The sequence below is a fragment of the Strix aluco genome, chromosome 1 (assembly GCF_031877795.1).
Source record: "Strix aluco isolate bStrAlu1 chromosome 1, bStrAlu1.hap1, whole genome shotgun sequence".
NCBI lineage: Eukaryota > Metazoa > Chordata > Aves > Strigiformes > Strigidae > Strix > Strix aluco.
In genome coordinates this window covers 68511659-68532363 of record NC_133931.1, presented here as the reverse complement: position 1 = coordinate 68532363, position 20705 = coordinate 68511659, and the positions used below count along the sequence as shown (strand labels likewise).

The following is a 20705-nucleotide window of genomic DNA, read 5'->3' as shown; positions in this document are numbered from 1 at the left end:
TATATATAGAGAGAGTCAAGATCTCTTACCTTAAATGCATAAGGTACTTCTTATAAGAAGTTGTCATCTGGTGAAAACAAAGACCTATTAACTTTCACTTATATCTAAAGTATGATTGAGAAATGGTCAGTGAAGAACCTACTATGTTTTTCTTCGCTTATGTCTTTTATGACTAATTTCTGCCACTTCTTCTCAGTTCTTCAATGTTGTACACCTCATTCACTGGAGATCTGCATTTCTTCCTGTCTTACCATGCATGAATTCACATATTCACATCTGGCAAATTCAGCCAGATGTCACTGAAATTGTTCTTAGCTTCAGTGCTGGAGGTACTATCTCAGCTTCAGATACACAGGAGGTTTGTGATTGCTGTGATGTTCTGTCCTGCTGCTTCTATATTCTCCATGCACAGGGCGTTCTGTGGGGGAGCTGCCAAAGCAAGGGAAATGCCAGGGGTATAAATGTACTTGCTGCATCATACGGAACAAACAACCCCGTGTTCCCTCTCCTTTTTTGTTGTGAAACAGCTAGGAAGATTAAAAACTACAGAACAGACCTTTCAACCTGTGGAACTTAAATTTTTAAATATAGTGGGGTTTTATTGTGCCAGGAGTAGTGAAACGTGGAAACCTCTCGAATCAGTTCATTTCTAGATCATTAAAAAAAAAAATCCACAGCAGGGGGCTACACGTTTACCTGTTTAGAGGGCAGTCATCTTTTCTGCACCTCCTCTGGTTCTTTGCACCTCTGACACCAACCCCCTGCCTTACTTTTCACTGTATCTGCTTAATTGTTCTGTCTAATTTTTGCTTTCCTTCACTACACCTTTCTTTCACACACAGTGCTGTTTCACATTTCCCTTGTAATTAGCCAAATGGTTATCTATAAGGTTTTATATTCTGTGCATAAAAAAAATATCAGGAAATTAGCTTTTTACATAAACAGCCACACTGCCCTGCAACAGCCTGCTGAATTAGTCACTTGAAATATTACTGGAAACATTGATTGCTGCACTATTCCTAAATGAAATACAAATTTACGTACTTTATCTTCTCATGACAATGGTAGTCTTAAATTATACTTTTGAGCATACTTTATTTTACTGTAGTTTATTTTGGGTAAATGGCTTTCACACATACATCACATCATTGTTCCTCCAGCTAGCCTCGCTTGCAGACATAGACTGGATATTGTAAAATAGGCTTGTAAATATTAGAAGATACGGTGTCACTGAAATTAGAGGTGGAAGAAAACTGTTTTGCTGCAGTAGTGGTCAGGTAGTGATCTCCTAGTTGAGGATATTCTGACAATACACTTTCATGCTTACCACTCAGGAATATCATTATTCAGATCCTTACACTAAACCATCTGATATGAGTTACATTCAGAAGTAGCCTATTCCATGTGTAACAGAATGCAAAATGTTACCTCTTTGCTGCTGATAGATGATCCAGAGTTAACATTTGGCATAAAAATGCCAAAGGAAGTGACTGATCTTTCAATCAAAGGACACAGATAATTTTTGGCAGCAGGAGGCTGATTCTGGATGATCGTGTGTTAGAGTTATACCAGCGACTTACTTAAAAATTACCAGTGAGCCAAATAAGAAAATAAATAAAAGAGATGTCATTATGAAATCACCTTCAGGTGCTTGACTGGCTTAGATTTTGTAAAATGTGAGGTGGAGAAAAAAAAGCAAAGTCATTGTGAAAGACTTGTGCCTTGGTGAAGAGAGGAAGATTGAGAAGGAGCGTTTCTACCAACAGAAAGTAAACATACAGAGTTAATCTTAGGAGCTACTGCACACATTTTACACAGCAGCAGTTCTGCAGGGATTCAAGCAAACATAAGTGGCATCACTGCTTTTGTGGTAAGTTTTCATGTCCCATGGATTTTTCTCAAGAAATTGAAGTAGCATCATTGTTGTTTAGAAAGCTGTGTGATCTTTGACTGGTATTTTAATAAAACGTGTAGTCAAGCCTCTCTGCAGATCTGATAAGAAAAAAAAGAAAAAGAGAGAATGGATACCTTGATGTATGCAGCATGGTGTCAGAAAAGTCATAAAATATATACAGCCTTACTTTGCAACCTCTATTTCAGTTTTGGCAGATTTGAAAGGTAGACAGTATGCTTGTCCCTGCTTATATTTTTTTCAAGTTCCCTAATTTGTGTATGTTTAATAGAACACTACTATCAGAAGGTTATCAAACCTGATGTTGTACTTATTTTTTATTGCCTTTCGAGTGATAAATTGGGGATGGAGGAATGGGAAAGGAAATGAATTGGTCTTTCTGCAATCTGAAAGAATGCTGCCTACTATCCATTTGTACCCCACGAGGTGAAAACGTTCCCGCACCAGACAGAGTCTGATCTCCATGGTCAATTGAGCAGATAGATCCATCAAACAAATTTTCTTTGTTTCCTGGGAAAGATGCTAAATATTTCTGATTTAAATCTGTACTCTATATGCTGATTCTGATATGCCTAGAATAGGTGTTGTCCATGCAATACATTAGCACAAAGAAGACAACATAGCTTGTCAATCACACTGATATGCATGTTAATCACTACTTTCCTAGATTCCTTGTCATCCACAAGAAATGCCTTGATGGCATTGGGACCAGCGGCATCAACACCAGTACAACATCCAACTCAACATGCTGTCAAAAACCCTTCTCATCTTCCTGCAGCTCTTGCTCCAAACACTCCTTCCCCTTCCCCCCACACAAGATCCTGATGTGAGATCACAGGACAAGACCAGGCATCTGCGCATCAGGTCAAGAGGAGATGTAGGAGAGGCATCAGGTATGAACAACCCTCCTGCGATAAATCCCCCTTTTTATAACTGACATTTTTATGTGCCACGTTCATCATAGACGGATTAGCTGCTGCGACTGAACAGACTCAAAAGTATTTCTGAACTGTGCCTGAGAGCTGGTTGGCTCCACCAGGAAAGCGACTCCAGGCTACAGACCTTGCACTTCATTACTCTGAGCGGAGGCCATATGCAGTAGTTAATGCGATGGTACAGAGGGGGTGTTCCTGTCCCACTGGCATGGAGATGAACGGAGACCGTATTTCTACCAGAGACTGGTGTGTCACAGTGGGGCACAAGGCGCAGTTGCCTTCTGCTCTGCCTCACAATTGCTTTAAATGCCCTCATAATCATCCGCTCTGCAGGACTCTTTCACTTCGGTTGACTGCTACATTTCCTCGCCTTCTTTCTTTCTCCAGAATAAGCCTTCAAGCCCATCTGTAGGCTGGTGAAAGAACATCAGTTTCATCCTCTGGAATAAAAAAAATCCAGGAGGTGTCACTTGAATATTTTTCCTTATTTAATCAGATACAGTAATGCAACAGCATTAACTCAGTGAAGCATAATTTAATAATAACTTACATTCTGTAGTGGTTTTGATCCAGCTGTCTGAAAACACTTTAAAACATTAATACATTAAATTTAACACTGTCCCTCTTGTGAAGTAGGTAGGCATTATAGCCTTAATTTTACAGATGAGAAGACACAGGCACAGAGAATTTAAATGCCTTGCCCAAGGTCAAATGAGAGATTCCTGCTAGAACTAAGAAACTGGGAAGAGGAAGGAACAGTGTTCTTCCATTAGCGCTGCAGCAATCTATCCAGCTGCTGGCTTTTTATGGAACAAAATGTGTGCATCAGTGAAATCTATATACATTAACAAATATATTTGTTTATCTTCATAGGTGTAACAAGGCACTAGTATAAATGACTTGGTAATCAACAACATACTTTTAAACTGAGAGAGTGCATCAGAGTGAGGAGTAGACCAAACATAACATTTTGACCAGCGAGTTTGTTGGTTTTTTTTTTTTTAGTGTTATCCTGAAACTAGATCTATAGTTTTATTATTTTTTTCTTTTTTCTTTCATACAATTGTTGGTTTTGAGAAATAAATGCACTAAATAAATAAGCGTGTAACCCTTGCAGTGGCTGACACAGGTTAATATGCGTCTGGACTGCTGCCTCTGGAGATGAACACAAAACCAGTTCTTGGGCAGTTCTGCAGTGGTGTTAAAACAAACCATAGGGAGGTACAAAATTGAGACAAAAGTTTGATTACAGAAGGCTGTCATGATGCTGGGGGTTTGTCCTAAGAAAGAATAAGATCTGGAATGCTGTTAGGGGCTGGTTTGCAAGAACAGGGACCTCTGAGACATGCTTGGGTAGATCTGGAAATGTTAGCCAGAATAGAGGATGTGTAAATCATTTTATTCTTCAGAACTTTCCAGGGTAAGTTTCTGATTAAGCATGCCAGTCAAGGAAGAGCCATGCCATGGGTCTTATGATTTGAAAGAGCCTAAAGAAGGGTTGCACCACCGCATTTAGAAGTAGTGCTGATGGGTCTGTGTAGAGATGTTATTCCTAGGTTTCTGAATAAGGTTGATAACATCAGAGGGTGTGGGCTGAGAAGTGATCTGCCCAAGTAGCCAAGTCACAGCAGAGGCAGATTGTCACACAGCAAGAAGGCAGGACATGGACAGAAAAATGATGATGCCAGTCTCAGGATAGTAGGTAATAAATGATCCTTGTCTCTATGTTGCCTATTTCTAATCTTAACAATATCCCTTAGCTCTGCCTCTTGCAGCGTGTTGGGATGGCACCTTTCTGACTATGGGCACTTGGGCAGATACAAGAATGGGTTTCAAGCCACTTTACTCTGTAAGCTTAAGCACTTTTCTTCAGAAGAGTAGGTCAAGTCTCCATGCAAAGCATGTCTTAAATAAAGTTTATTTAACAGTAATGAGGACTGAAAACAAAAATTTTGATTTTAGTGTATTTCAGGTTTATGTGTGAGAAAGTTACAGTAAAAAAATAGCTTATATGATCCACAGAGCTGAAGTCAGTTTTCCATTTCTTTAGTGCTATTTATCTATTTCTATATATCCATTTCTTTAGTGCTATCCCCATTGCATAGGATAGAGCATGCATGTGTAATCTAACTTCTGTTCTCCCTGGGGCCAATCAAGTGATGTTTTCCTAAAGAGATTTTCTGTGTGGCTCTGACAAATCACTTTCTTCTCTTCAGCTATTCCGTCTTGTTACATGGACACATACATCCTAGAAGCACTTGCAAATTTCTGTTTTTCCTCCCCTCCTTTTCCTGTAATCAGTCGTCACCAGCCACTTCCATAAGTGTATACTGGCTTGTTGTCAATATGCCCAACTTAATCTATGTAAATACATATAAATGCTTTTATCTCTACTCTCTTTCCCTTCCCACTTAATTTCTTCTGAGATTCTTTGTGCCTACTCTGATTTGTGTTGCATGCAGCTCTGTTCCAAAGTTTTTAATAGGTACATTCACTTATCCTGTACATCTTCGCTGCTGCCTGATACCTGCAAATTCCATGTCTTTCAAGCAGTGCCTGTTGCATTCATTTGCCTCTGTAGAGAGGTTTTAGATCTTTTTAGGAATCATGAACAAAACCATTTGTCAAGCAAAAAAGTCCTGCTAGATTGATCTTCCCTTGTTCTCTGTGGAGAAGAGGACCAAAACAACATAATACTCAAATAGAAAATACAGTCTGACTGCATACGCAGCAATTACAGTTCTTGCTTCCCAATTGCGAGTAGCAAACTCCCAGCTCCTCAAGCCAAAAGACAAAGGCTCTGTTTCTGTCCATTAAAGTCCAAGCTGTGGGCTAGCAGAGGTGGGGGAGCTAGAGAGGAGTGATGATCCCAAGTTAGGACCTAGGGTAAGTTTATAGTTATCATTTACTCTTCTTCTGTGTATTTTTTCATACCTGTTCCCATTTGTTAATCTATCATATGATGCTCTGCAAAAGTCATTTGTCCACAACCCATCTCACTGTTCCTAGTCGTGTAAAAACACCTCAGGCCAGGGCTTCCTTCCCTGAACCTTTCTTCCTTAGCCCTAAATCCCTGGCAGAACGGGACAAACAGGAGACCTTCGTTCTCTGTCCATGTAGCTAATGAATACTATGTCCCAAACAAACCGTATTCAAGGGCTTACTTTTTGTTGCTGCTCCTGAACAGTACTTCATAGTGTCTTGGACTTAGGGCAACATGTGTTGTCATTGAGGAATGAACAGTAAGAAACACTGGTTAAAACGTTAAAACTGGTTAAAACACAAAAACCTCCTGAAACCAGCAAGGAAGAAAAAAGAAGTCACCTGTGCCTTGCCTCTTGTCTCATTGAAAGAGGCAACTGTTCGCTTCCTGCTGAAGGTTCATGTTTTATGTAGACTAATGAATTACATGAGTGTGATTCATATACTGTGCTAGTTGATGATGGAGGAACTGAAGCCCCAAGCGCAAGGCGGGGTTTTTTTTCTGTGTGAAACAGCAAATTATTTTTTATAATCTGATCTGCATAATTGTCTTAATCTGTATTGATTTTTATATAAAGTTCTATACCACAAAAGACACTTCTCTTCCTCAGGGACTAACTACACCACCTTTTAAAGTTCTACATCTCCATAGAAATGGCTTTTATCATGGAAAGTCATGTGTTTACTGTTAAGTCAAGTTTAATGTTATCTAAATGAAAAATACAGAAGGTTACCAGATAGCTGCGTAGAAGGTCCAAGTGTTTCTTTACCCATAAGACAAAAGTAATGGGCAGAGAGTAGATATGGCAGCCAGAGGTTTATGCAGAGGCATTTGCTACACTGCTCTCATGAACTTTTTTTTTCATTTATAATGCACTTAATGGTGTATTGTCTTCTCACTAATATATTGATATGTCAGAAAATATAATAACAGTATGATATATACACGATATATAGTGTATAAATATATTGTAGCATTTATTATAAAATAAAAATAAAAATAAAAAAAATAATAAAATAAAATAAAATAAAATAAAATAAAATAAAATAAAATAAAATAAAATAATGTCAGAGTTGGCTTCAGACTTTCAAACACCTTTAAGGAACTTGTTTAGAATATTTTTTCTTTCTGGACGTATATGTGAGCTAATACAGAAAGATGGTTCAAAGTTGGTTACAACTCTGTTTTTGACCAGAACTTGGTTTCCTTTTGTATGCAGTTAGAATGCTGTATTTTGAAGCAGCTTTGGTGTCCAGAATGTTGTAATTTTAAAGACAGGTATTAGAGGACCAAACTGGAGTTTATTTGCCACTAAAGGGAATCTCCTAATTTCTGTCACTCAGAGGTGAGCTGATGATGGAAGGAGAATGGCAAGGACATACATAATCCATTGGTTATCAGAAAGGATGTATTGTGCAGACCAAAAACTCAGGAGAACAGAGGGCAAGTCTGACAGTACCAGCAACATCCAAAAGTGTCTGCATCATTGTGCCCCCTTACAAGTTAAAATCTTTCCAGGAACACTTTATGCCTGCCCCTGCCCTTGGGGGCAGTAGGCTTCTGCTTTGCAGTTTCCTTGTGAAGCTTCCTTCAGGTCTGGTTTTGGAGGCTGAACCTGGATCTTTTGGCATCAGAAGTACAAGCTCACTGAGCTGCTAGAAGAGCAATTACATCAGCAGGTTGCAGTGCTGGGCTCTTGCACCAATTCACCTGCCAGCAACAGAAAACTTGTCTTTCTATTTTGGGAAGGTCCAGGATATCTTTTTTGAGAATGCAGGTTTTGCTTTTGATCTGAGAATATTTTCTGGGAATTTCAGTGTGGTTTTAAAATGGAAGTGGTTTTAGTCAGGTTCTTTGCCAAAGGGAAATCTTTTCCCCAGTTGTTCTCTGCTGTTCTGGGAGCAATTTCAGTGCAAGCAAGGTGTACTGTGGGCAGAAGTTGTCCTTTCCAGAAGCTGCTGTTCAGTAGTTTGCTGGCTGCTGGCTGGATTGCAGAGATCTAAGTCCAGATGCACAGATGACGTGGAACCAGAGCTGGTTTCAACATTTTTCTCATCCTGCTATTTTGGTTTAATGCAACCTTAATTTTAATAAATGTATAAGAAAGATAAATTCTTTTATAAAGTGGAAATTATAGTAAAACTTAGATCAAAGGTTTTGGTAGAAGACGGAATACTGGTTTTGGCAGATGTAGCATAATGAGACCTCACGAATTCATTATATCCTATGCTCTGTTCTCAAGGCATAAGTTATTTAGCAACAATAACAATTTTTGTGCTGATTTTAAAAATTGACCCATTAATAATAATTTCATTATATGTTACCAGATTCTGGCATAATTTTGTATTTGCATAGTCTGTTAAAGTCCATGTATGCTTTTGCTTTCAAGATGAATGATTTAAAATACAAAGTTTAACGTGTTTGCTCAGACAATAAGAAATGCAAAATGACATGTAATGTTTGACAATTAAGAGAATACTGTCACAAAATGAAACAATAATGATTTTGAATGCAATAGGAAATGCGATCCAAAGCATTATCCTCTTCTTGCAGAAAGACCGATGATTCTGAGTAGGAACCATGTAAAAAGAATCTTTGTATGAAGGAATTTGTTCCGCATAACCATATTTAACTTTTCCCCTGACAAGTTCTTTGAAGATGCCTATTTTAATGGCTGTTGAAAATCTATTGAAGATCTGGAAGATAATCAGCATTAACAAACTTGCCTCCTCTTCCTTTTGTAGGATTGTCAAATACAATCTTAATTTGCCACAGGCATTGTATGTTTATTAAAAGTGACATTTTTCCCATTTTCCTCCAAGCAGATGGCTCATATGTGCAAAGAAAACCAAGTTAGAGGACGAAGACTGTATGTAATACCTTAATGCTCCTCAGTTGCAATATTTCTGAATTTTCTTAAAGTGAAGACCTGAAACAGACTCTTCCAATTGCTACCTGTGTGGCAAAAGTTTTTAATTAAAGCAACATGAACTGCCTGCATAATTCTTGGGTGACTAATTTTCAGATTGAGCACTTCATCTGTGTGTGTGTGTGTAGGCATATATGTATACGTACACATATACATGATTACAAACTTTCCACGTGATTGACAACATTTTTTTCCCCAAAAGCCATATTTACTAACCATAGAATAGGTTAAGTTTATGTTATAGCCTATTTCTGTCTTTTGTTATTAAGACCAGATGTAATGTATATTAAGCTTGATCATTATATCCTGGACATTTGCGTTACAAATTTAATTTAGTACAGATAGGCTTTTTTGAGCTACACTAAGTGAAGTCTTATGCATGCACAAGAGGAATTAGTGAGATTAGCGTCTGTGAGCACTCTGCAAGGGATTCAACATACAGCAATAATTTGGGTCACAATGCCTTATGAAGTCAATGATAGTAAGAATTTTTAGCATAAATTTAAGCTGATGCATCATTCCAACAAGCAAAACTTTTTGGACTTTTGACCCAGTAAGTATTGCCAGCAGATCACAAATGTTTGGTTCACACCTCCTTCTGGAAAATCTATTAATCGGTCTGGGAAGAGTTTGCCAAAAGTGCATGTAGCCAGATTAGCTTCTTACATGGATGGCTAAGTGTAAACAAGGGACTTAACGCTAGCGTGTAGGTCATGTATCAGAGCTAAGAGGTTCCAATACAAGACCTTAATTTCTTTGCCTCTTTCTTAACTAATCTCATGTTGTATGCACATCAGGTGCATGTGTCTAAGGAATATTAGGAGTATCAATAATTAGTTTTTTCTTTGGATATCTTTAAGTGAATAACAGCAAAATTGATCAGAAACTTTAATTTGGTAAAAATGTGAGTAGTGCGTAAGGTCTTTGCAGAATTAAGAACTCACTCTTTTGGTTTTCATACATTCTTTTCAAATGCTTTATTTGCTTCAAAAGGATTAATCTTAATAGCTTTAAAAATGAAAGCCTAAAACTAGCAGGAATTGTTGGCTTAGGACCTACAACAGGGAATTAGTGGCTTCCCACTCACCACTAATGAGTGGATTTTTTTTAAGCTCTGTTTATTTATGAGCACTGTTGAATATGAATTCATTTTAAACAAGTTATTTTAGGGAACCTGCTCTGCTTGACTTCAAAAAATACTCAACAACCATATTAACAAATGCCATTTGCCCAAATGGCAGCATAACTTCACATCACATTAAAAAGATGCAGCATGCTTAAAGAAGAAAATATCCAGATTATTAGTAGCTACAGACTTCTGAAAAGTTACCTCCAGAAATGAATCTTTTTCTTAGCATCAGGTACTTTTTGGGCAACCTAAGATATGAGTACATACTCTTCATGCATTGTCATTCTGTATTCAATATACTACATAAACATTCCAGAAAATTCATATTTAAGGTGGTCAGTAAAGTGATCTGCTGATACTGAAAACCACATGCCTTAAGAATATCGAGGGAAAAATAGATTCAGTTATTTGGGATAGCGTAAGTGTTCCTCTGTAGAAGCTTCCTTTAATACCCCAGGGTTATTCCTTTTTCATGCTGGCAAAAAGAAATTTGAACAGAATAAAACCAGACTAATAGTGGAGTGAATCAGATCCTGTATTTTAATATATGAGGACAGAAGTAAAAAAAATTTTTGGTTCTTGGCTTTTGGAAATTGACCAGTAACACTCTTACTGTAGGGTTTTCTTCCAGATTTCCTATTTTGAATCCACAATGTGTAAGAGAAAACTATTTAGCTAAGCTTAAGAGATTTTTTTCGTTCTTCCACAACCTTGGGTTTTGTTTTAAAATTTTATTTTTTGTCACTGTTACAAAATGAAGTTTTCTTTTTCCTGTAATGTTTTCATCTTCTTGACTTCATGGTTTTTCCCTCTTCATGTTTGTCTGCTTTTGTATTTTCTATCAAATGCTCTTTTCCACAGTTCTCATTCTTGTGCTGTCACACTGGCATGTGCTGTTTCTGGCATGCAGCATGCTATGATGAGCATTTCTGGGTAGCTCTGGTCAACGTAGACACTCCAGGCTAATGTAGGAGTCCAAGCCGCCGCATGAGCCACAGGTGAACTTGATTAAGCCGATCCCCAAGCAGCCAGCTACTTCGTTTGCCCCTTTTGTGGACATGCTTTATTGCTGGGCTGGGATTCTTAAATAAGGGCTTGCCTGCATCTTCTTTCTTCACATACCTAACAATCCTGAAAAACAAATTACTTTTCACTGGGAAGCAGAACCGCACAGCTCTGGCCATCTGCTGCTGCTTAGCAGGGGAGCGATTCTGGTCCTAGAACAGCGTACCAGAAAGGTCAACTAGTTTCAGATGCTCAAATTACTCCATTGACAGGTTGACCTGTAATTGTCTTCTTTTGCTGTAACAAATTAAAACTCAGTTACAATGGGTAATAATTTGCTCCATTATCTGTAAGGTGGAGGTGGGATAATTTACTGCATTCCTGTTCTGTACTAGAATTGCCCATCAGATTAATTTGGGGAAAAAAATGACACTGCTAAAATGTATCATTAAGTGGATTATACTCCAGCTCCTGCATCATCCAAGTGGATATCTTAATTTGCATTTCTGAAGTGATGTATACAATAAAAAAGTGTTCCTGTTGGTGTTTTTGCTAAAATATGTAAACATAAGCACACACAGAAGAGCTGATTGTTGTTTGGCACTGGCAAAGATGTACCTTGGGGACATAAGGCTCCAGGTCATTAAAGAAGATGTATAGAATACTTATATATATATTAGTTATGTATTATATATTTCCTATATAAACTTTTTTTAAAAAGTTTTAATTAGTGCATGCTACCAGAAAGTATCGAAAGGTGTTGCTGCCTGACAAGGAAGAGAATGTCAAGCTTATAATTGAAACAATTTAGGTTAATATTGCAATATTTGAAAATAAATATATAGAAAATGAACCATTTACATGCAACATGCAATTGTGTGAGTATCTGCAAATGCAGCACTGATTTTTTTCCTTGTTTGTCCCTTGGCAGTTTCCAGCTGAACTGCTATGCATCAGACTCCATCATTATGTCTGGCAGCTGCAGTGCAACATGGTTTTAGAACTTTATGTGATTTCAGCAGTGAAGCACAGCAAGCACTTTACTGGCCAAAAAAAAAAAAAGCCAAAAAACTTGGATTGAGATATTTTCTGTATCCATGGTAGTGATGCTCGGTAAGGCAGGAAGCTTCCATTACATTGTCGTTACTGACAGCTCGCAACAACTTACCCAGTTCTGAGTTGCCTGATACAGGATCAGCTCCCTCTCCTAGCACCGCTTTTTGTCCAGTTTTACCCGTGCTTCTGGTACAACAGTCAGCTCCCTAAAGATTTCTTTTCTGAATCTCAAGTGCCATGGTACTGGAAAGAAAAAAAAAAGTACAGAAGCTATATAAAAGTGTCCATCAGGTGTGGATATGGTTTCCTTCAGATTCCTTGAAACGGTGACCTTGATGGATGTCCCAAGATGAGCAGATTCTTTCCTTCTTCCCCTCAAAAGAGTATTTGAATGTGTATTATCAACACTCCTTTAGATGTAGTATGACATGAAAACCCCTGGATAGCCTGGACCCTCAAATAATTCATAGAGAGGCTATGTGATCTGGAAAAGAAGCAGCAAGTTCAGGAGGAGTTGGGGAGATGACAGATATTAGCCAGAGAGGGTTCTGAGATAGAGAGAGTATTCTTCAACCTTTAGTACTGCTGGCATGAAGGTTTTTGTTGTGTACTTATGCTTTGTTTTGTTTCAGGGGGTAGCATGTAGGTAATATATGTGAAAATGATAATATTTTCCTTGCTTCTCCAGGGACAGTGCACACGCTTCTTATTTTTTCTAGCCTTTTTCATTAATAGCAAATGTATACTGTTTGGATTTATGCTAGTGGGTTGTTCTGGTATTTTAAAATCTGAATAGCATATAGATGGCAAAGCCACAATGTGACTGGAATGAAATGTAATTTGTGTCTCTTCGCCCCCCCCTTTAAAAAGAAGAATGAAAATTAAAGCAGTGAAGGGTAGAAAACACAAATGAGAACTGGCTTTAAGCATGTGAGTAGACCCGCTTATGTAAATCTCTGAATCAGTCTTCAGAGAAAGTACTACCATTCAAAGCTATAAATACGTTTTAGCTCTTTCTCAGTGAGGATCAATATGAGGAGGTGTATAACTCCAGTTTCAGTTCAGAACAATTTTATTCCATTTTAATTTTAAACGGAGTTCTTAAAGTTAGATAGTGCCCACATTTCAAAGTGTATCTTTAGGGTTAGTCAAAAGTAAGGTATGTTTATATTTCAGGTGTAACTACTAGTCAAGCTGTATAGCACCTTTTATGGATTTAAATATTCTCTTAGGTCCCTTCCTACCTTGTGCTGTTGGATGAAAAATTCAAACAAAAGCTGAACTGACTACAGCAAAACTGTTAAACTGGCAGATATGTACAGAAAATACTAAAAAATTTTTAAAGCAAAAATACTTCAGGAGACATTTGCATCAGCTTTTTGAACATATTTGCAAGTAGGTGTTTGTAGTATACTTAACTTTTAGGCAGGAGTCTCTTTTAAAATATGATAGTATGAGCTCTGTCCAGTTAGGCCTACACTTTATTAGAATAGTAGACATGTTGGTTTGAAGGCACCTCTGGAGGTCATTGAGTTTAACTTCCTGCTCCAAGTAGCACTCTTGCCCACACTGCAGCGGGTCAGCCACAGCTCCATTAGCCAAATCTCAAAAGTCTTCATGGTGGAGACTCCGTAGCCTCGCTGGGCCACCTGCCCCAGTGCTGCTCTAGGAAAACATTATTCCTGATGTCCAGCTGAATCTCCCAGGCTGCAGTCTGCAGCTATTGCCCACTGTTAGACCATCTGCCAGGACTGTCATCTGTGTGGCTCCTTGTCAAGTACTATTGGGTTGCCACTCAGCCTGCTCTCCTGCAAACTAAACAAGCCCAGCACCCTCAGTGCCTCCATGCTGGGTGGACTGTGTGCTCCAGGCTGCTGACCAACCTGGTAACTGGACTTTTGCTGGAGACCCAAAGCTAGATAGAGTATTCCAGATACAGTGCCAAACAGAAGAGAATAATATAGAGTCATAGAATAGAGTCATAGAATCATTCAGGTTGGAAAAGACCCTTGGGATCATCGAGTCCAACCATCAGCCCTACTCTACAAAGTTCTCCCCTACACCATATCCCCCAACATCACATCTAAACGACCCTTAAACACATCCAGGGATGGTGACTCCACCACCTCCCTGGGCAGCCTATTCCACTGTCTGACCACTCTTTCTGTGAAAAATTTTTTCCTAATGTCCAGTCTAAACCTCCCTCTTATAGTCTAATTGCATCTAATTATGTTACAGGCTAATTGCATCATGTCAGAGTGTTTGAGAAAAGTTTGAGAAATATGGTAAGATATTTTCTAAAATAATGCTGTTCTTACAAGTTCCACAAAAAATGGGGTATTCTTTCTTGAAGCCTTGCCAGCATAAACAGTACTATGTAGATGTGAGAAGTCAATGCATGAGTCTTCTTTATTGTAATTGTAAAAAATGACTAAGATGCAAGGCCTTTCTTCCTCAGACTTGTGTTGAAGTTCACATGATTAAGTTGCAGAAGGAAGGCAACACGGAAGTTGATTGCAGGCTAGTTTCATTTTTGCTTTCTGGCTGTGGACTCATGAGTATTTGCAACATACACATCTCTTGCATTGCTGTTTGCAGGGAGAACAGCACAGGGGAGATTTGTGGTATCTCTGTGCGTGCAGATTGCCTTCCACCTCTTCCAAAAGAGATGTTCCTAGTCCTCACACAGGTATTGAAGATGATTTGAGGGATTTCCTTCACTACTACTTTTGACACCCATTTTTAGTTGTCTAATTAAATGGTGATATTATTAAAAACTTGTATTTTTAAAGCTGAGATGTTTTATTACTCAAAAAATAGTAACTGTGGAAACCATCTTAATTCTGTACAGTACACATTATAATATTAAGAAAACAGTAGATGCACCCTATCACAAACTTTGTCTGTAAGTCATGTAAACTTCTGTATAAATTGTATTTGAGCAGAATCTCTTCTATAACTGCTTCTAACCTCTTGACTTTCTTTGTAGTCCTTTGTCCAGTTTGACATTTACAACAGCTCTCATTTTAATAAAAAAGTGGAAATATATTTCCTGTTTTGCTTGCTTTTTCTTTCAATTCAACTTCAAAGGATATTGGTTTCCTTTAGAAATATATTCGTTGTGAGCAACCACATCAGAACTGGGGTTTAAATGAAATATGACTTGCATAAAGAAGAAGGGTCAAATCTGCTTGTAATTACAAAACAGTTTAGGACTTGGTGTCGAAAGTGCTTATTTTTTTTCATCTTATAACCAGAAAGGTCCTGAAAAGAGTGCTTTTTCATATGATGTAACTTTAGTAGCCAAAAGGATGTTCCTATCCCAGAAATCTTGTTCTCTTGGTACAAGATGTATGATAATGGTGGCATGCAGCCAATGGGTAGAAAAGCACAAGCAATTAGTGGAAGAAAAAAAGTTAAACAGATTAACAGATGTGTAAGGATTTGTAAGTGTCCTGTTGGGACAGATTTAAAGGAAGTATTTGAAAGAGTGTATTCTTGTGCATAGACATTTTTCTGTAATGTAATGAATGGAAGTATGAAGATTTTTGTAGGGAAGATGACAATTGGGCATAAAAGGTTGCTGTTCTTAGCAGGGAGGAGACAAAGACTTGATACATTAACTGTTTATTGAATTATTTGATGAGTTATAAACTGTAACAGCACTAAATGAGAACCCCCCAGCCCCATATTTTATACAGTGAATAAGGTAACATGAGTAAGAGTGAGAATAGGAGCTAGCCATAATAATAAAAAAATAATTAAACAAAAATATTCTTGATGAGAGGAGGGTGGAAGGAGAAATTGTACTTCAGACATATTTCCCCCAACTCTGGATTCAGAGCAAAAAGTAAAAATTTCAATTTTTACAGGGAAAAATCTCCCCCCTATACACATAGAAAACATAATTTTCTGGAAGACAAAAAATTTTTTTTACAGTATTGAAATTTTATTTATCCAACTATGTGACAGAACACTCCAATCAATCTCACATCCTGCAAAATTCAACGTGACACAAAATCTTACATACAGAAGTGACTGAATGGCCAAGCAGAATCAAGAGTAAGAAGAAGACTGAGTTTAGAGTCATATTGAGCTGAATAAGCTGTAGGGTAAGGAAGGACTAGAAAGATGAAGAGCTAAGAGTTAGAGAAGGATAGAGGAAGGGATAAGTTAAGGTTGAATTTCTGGATCAAGTGGAGGGATCGATAAAGAAAACCAACTACCTATCTCAGTTGCACTGACTGAAAAAGTAGTAGATGAGAAGGGGATGGAATAAAACCTCACTGGGAGGCATGATTGATGGCATATTTTGTGCTGGGTTGTTGTTTTGGTTGTTTTGTTTAATTTTTTCTCTCTTGCCTTCAATTGGAAGGACTTGTTTGGGCAGGACCTCGGTGGACATGGGAGGCGGCTCCTGTTGGTGTAGGTGAACAGAGGTCTGCCTGGAGCAGGGTGGCAGCAAGAGGCAGGGAACCTGTGGAGCAGCGAGAGCATCCAGGAGGCTGTGGGGAGGAGCAGGGACCAAAGCGCCAGTGACAGAAATGACAGAAAAAATTTCCTAGAGACAGAGGAGGCTGGGCACAGTTTGCTGCAACTCAGAGTCACTGAGTTGGCCAAGACTGGTCTGTGAAGACTACATTTGCTGTTGTGATAACAATAAAATTGAAGCAGGCCCAGAGTTGTCTCTCTCAGCTATCTTGATGATTTCCGACAATTGGGGTCATCTGTGTCAGGCTATTATTTCTTTCCAGAGCGTAACTTTACAATCAATATGTTGTATTAACACTTCCAGTGCTAGTTATGAAAATAAAATCATTTAAATATGTAGTTAGAAAATTGTGTCTATCATCCCTTTCTCTGCTGTATACACTAAAATATATTTTGAATGCTTGATACAGATTCTACCTGGGATGTAGCAGTCTCTGTAGCTTTCAGGCTAACCTTCCCCCTTCCCCAGCTCCAAAAGACAGAAAATGCATCCCAGTTAGATGAATTTGAATACACCAGCCAAACAATTAATATAGAAGAAAAATCTTCAGTACTGATGCTTCCAATGCAATAGTAACTACTGATATTTTAAAAAGTTTTCTTTGTGTGTTTGGTTTTGGGTTTTTTTTAAATATTGCTTTCTCATTTGTTGAAATCTCCGCTTGACAAAAGCTTTATGTTTTTTGGTTGACTGCTTTCAGTGGCCACTAAAGTGCTGATTTCTAATTCTAGCTGCTGGTGAAAATAAGTGACTGAACAAAAAGATGACTGAAAACAGTCTTCAGATAACTTTTCCAGATTACATTTTTTTGGAAGAAGCAGAATCTTCATAGGAAGCCTGAGATGGGAAGTTCTTTTAAATTAATGACCATGGTACCGGTTTCATGGCTCTTTTTGAGACAAGGGACAATACCAGTGCTTTCTCCACTTCCTCAAACATCCCAGTAGAGTCTGTAGTGCTGTAAGTGAGGGTAACACAGCTTTTTGATTTAAGAGGCTACTTACATCTTTTAGCAAAGACTCTTGTTACAGTAATGCACTCCCAGGCTGTGTGTTTGCTTTGAGTTCTGCAGCACTGGCACTGCAGTTGCACAGATGGGGTAGCCTGGTAAAATACATGGAGCCCTTTGCTCAGCTCTCCCTCCACCAGAAACCAGAGCACAAGAGGACTGAGGGGACCGCACATCCTGGGCCCCATCCCACCCTAAAATGACATGGGTTGGATGGCGATGGATGCATCTTACAAACTCATTTACTGCTCTTTCAGTGCTTCTTCACAGAAAAATGTTTTAACACACGTATTCAATCAAACTAACTTTGGCCATCTAAAATTTTTCTGTTAATGAGATTGAAAGGGGAAAAGAGGAAAGATTATGCCTAAAAAGTTTTAACTGCAGTTTAATAAGATTTTAATGGGTTTTGGAACTCAGTATATTGTCACCTTCCAGTTGGAAATATACCAAAGCCAATCTCAAGCTACATTTGCCTTCTAAAGTATCCTGGACACTGCCTAATAAAAGTTAGTGGCCTGAGCAGATCTTTGGGCTGACCCAGTGGCTCAGTTCTTATCGAGCTGCTGCAGTGAGGGACAGGTGAACCTAGTTTACCAAGGCAGATGTGGTTTGGGTTTTGTTGTTGTTGTTTTGGTTTGGGCTTTTTGTGGTTCTTTTTTTTTTTTCCCCTCCCAAATCAGAGCAAGTGTTTATTTGTAAATGTTTTAGGATAATGTGATGTTTATCTTCTAGGAGTACAAAACACTGCTACGCTGCCTGTTGTTTTCCTCCTTATCATTTCAACATCTTTTTGAAAGTATATGAATATACATATCGTGCAAATTAGGGTTTATAAATCAGTAAATAACAGTATTTACATTACTGCAGATGCAGAGTTTGAGGTCAAGTTACAACTATTTAAAATAGTTTTATAAGCATCTCTCTTTACCTTGATAAAATAACATTTCTGGAAGCAATGACTGTCATGCAATGTAGATAACTTGTTTTGCTTTGTGGTACTATTTGCTATATCCAATGTGGCTAATCTGTGCAAATGCAACAGGAAAACAATTTGCTTGCTGGTAATCCTATTGTTCGGAAGGGCAGTCCTTGTATGACATCTTTGTAACTCTGCTTGTACAGTGGCTGGATTAAACAGCGACTCCCTTATTAGCAGAAGCAAACATGAAGTGTATGTTACATGGGAAATGAATTCAACTCCCACGAGCTTCTTACTCCTTGGGGTGGAGCTGTGAAACAAAGAAGAAAAAGTAATTTTACAAATAAAGATCTGGACATAATTTCAGAGTTAAGAAATTAAAATCTGCCAGGATGCATGGAGGGAGAAGAATGAGTGGGGTAATAGTCTGATACCAGTACTAGACAGATATTCAGGCCTATGACTTTAATAATCATGAATGTCTGCTGTATATAGAAACATTTATGACCTCATGCTGTAATGTAGGTTGTCCTTTATAAAAACCTGGATACATTAGGCAAAGGCTTGAAGTGATTTGCCTGAAAATAGCATTTGGAGATCACCCCTGCAGAAATATTACAACAGCAGTGTCTTTGGAAGAAGAAATCAAACCAAATTGATAGCCTGGGGGAAACAGAAGCTTTAAAATAAGATCGTATGATCTTCAGATGGAATCAACAGTGTAATAACTTTTACAGAAACACAGGTAAATTCACAGCTAGTGATTCACTGATTTTCCACTTCATATTAAATTATTCCTAACTGAAAATTGTTAAAAAGCTAGCAGTCACACAGGCAAGAGACTCCGTGTTAGATGCTTCCCTTTAGAATACTTTCAAGCAACAGTTTACAAAGAAAACAATTACTTTTTGACCTTCTGGATGCCTTTTGGCTGATGCACCTATCTTTGAAGGACATTTTGCTTTTTTTCTTAGTGCCATAGTAGTGCCAATGACATTAGCTTAGTTGTACAAGGCCTCAGGGGGGTTAGATACGTAGACAGATGACACTGTAACGTTTGGCTGAGGAAATTTTTGATTGTAACCTGATAGCATAATGAACAACAGAAGGTGTCGAGTGTTATTACAGTTAATGGGCCTCAGTTTTCTTGTCACGAGCTTGAACATATCTAATCTTTGCAGCACAGCTTCCACCATGACAAGGCAGAAAAAATTGTCACGACAGCTAAAAGCTTTGGGTTTGTTTGGTTTTTTTTCTTGGTTCCCCCCCACCTCCTCCAGATGAGGAGGGATAGGTAAGCGGGAGCATATCAGAATAACAAAGCGTGTAGAAAGAGTTAGTAGACTAGAGAAAAACACCAGCAGAAGGCAAAGACAGCCTTCTAGTACAGCTCATGTCACACCATATACGGACAACCTTGTTTCTAGCAAATGAAGCTTTGAAGTCAGCAGCAGCTGAAAATGTGATTGCAAGCATCAAGCCAGTGGTAGCAAATCAAATATTACTATGCAGTGATAGCCAGACTCCTGGGACTTCAAATATTCTTGCTAACCAGGAACACAACTAGCATCTAAAACCAGAGGTAAGGTCCGAAGGGCACAAGAAGACACACATGGAAGACTGGTTTCTAGCACAAAGAACAAGTGACAGATTCAAGTGTACACGTGACTGGTTCAGCAGGTACCTAGCAATATGGGTTGAGACAAGGTGACCAAGTTAAGGCAATAAAAATCATTCCAGACAACTTACCAAGAGAGATGCAGCCTGACAACTATTAAAAAAGTAACAAAACAAAGTCCTATAAAGAGCTGAATAAAGCTAACTGTAAACCTTTTATTTATAACTGAAAAAAATGTCATTGTATTTCAGTAAAAACAATCTGAGAAATAATAAAAATGTCCTTTATAAAAGCTATTAATGTAAAGGACAGAAGCCTACTAGCATAAAATAATGCTTTGCTGTTCATTAGTCTGAATGTTTTATGCAAGTGGTATTTACAAAATTTTGTTATATCTATGAATAAAAAGGAAATGAATAAAAAGATTGGAAATAGAAGGGGCTAAGATAATGCAGCATCATGTGGTTTTATAAACTTCAAATGACTACTTGATCCAAAAATAATTCCTCTGAAAATTTTACTTCCAGCATGTTGCCAGAAGTAAGCCCAATTTTACTACTGTAATTCCTTGTGTGTGGCCAGAGGCACTGGCCAGCGCTAAGTAACAGAGACAAGAGATTTATAGCTGAGATGTAAATACTGTGAGTGGCAGCAAGGTTATATACAATGGAAGTGCAAGTCATGTACCTCTACAACCATAATTCTGAAAGAATAA

At 38.2% G+C, this 20705-nt stretch overlaps 1 protein-coding gene across 3 annotated transcripts in view; it reads left to right on the top strand.

Moving 5' to 3' along the window:
• Window positions 1-20705, top strand: part of GABBR2 (gamma-aminobutyric acid type B receptor subunit 2) — a 489241-nt gene that overhangs the window by 31650 nt on the left and 436886 nt on the right. For 2 of the 3 annotated variants that reach the window (XM_074824235.1, XM_074824243.1), the window contains exon 2: window positions 2580-2805. The exons of the other annotated variant lie outside the window; for it this stretch is intronic. The gene's annotated coding sequence lies outside the window, so the exon portion shown is untranslated. The remainder of the gene's footprint in view (window positions 1-2579; window positions 2806-20705) is intronic. 3 annotated transcript variants of the gene reach the window in all.